At 58.4% G+C, this 327-nt stretch overlaps 1 protein-coding gene across 1 annotated transcript in view; it reads left to right on the forward strand.

Annotated features, from left to right (window-relative positions):
- The window catches only part of CDHR4 (cadherin related family member 4), a 31,109-nt gene that overhangs the window by 24,859 nt on the left and 5,923 nt on the right, over positions 1-327 (forward strand). The gene's annotated exons all lie outside the window — the stretch shown is intronic.

Here is a 327-nt window from a genome sequence, read left to right on the forward strand (position 1 = left end):
GGAAGAGTTACAATGTAACAGTGAGGAAAGTGAGGAAAGTATCACCATGAATGTGTGTGGAGATCCGCAGAGAGCAGACAAGTGTCAGGATAAGGATCTGATCTCCTGGGGGGTTTTAAGCTCCAATCCCGGACAGACTCCATTGTAGGAACATCCAGGGCCGGATTTCCCACAAGGTCAACCAAGGCCCAGCCTCGGGGCAGCAGGGAGTAGAGGGGCAGCAGGGAGTAGAGGGGCGGCAGGGAGTAGAGGGGCGGCAGGGAGTAGAGGGGCAGCATGGAGTAGAGGGGCGGCAGGGAGTAGAGGGGCGGCAGGGAGTAGAGGGGC

The sequence above is a fragment of the Nanorana parkeri genome, unplaced genomic scaffold (genome assembly GCF_000935625.1).
Source record: "Nanorana parkeri isolate BGI_ZX_2015 unplaced genomic scaffold, ASM93562v1 scaffold1966, whole genome shotgun sequence".
Taxonomy (NCBI): Eukaryota; Metazoa; Chordata; class Amphibia; order Anura; family Dicroglossidae; genus Nanorana; species Nanorana parkeri.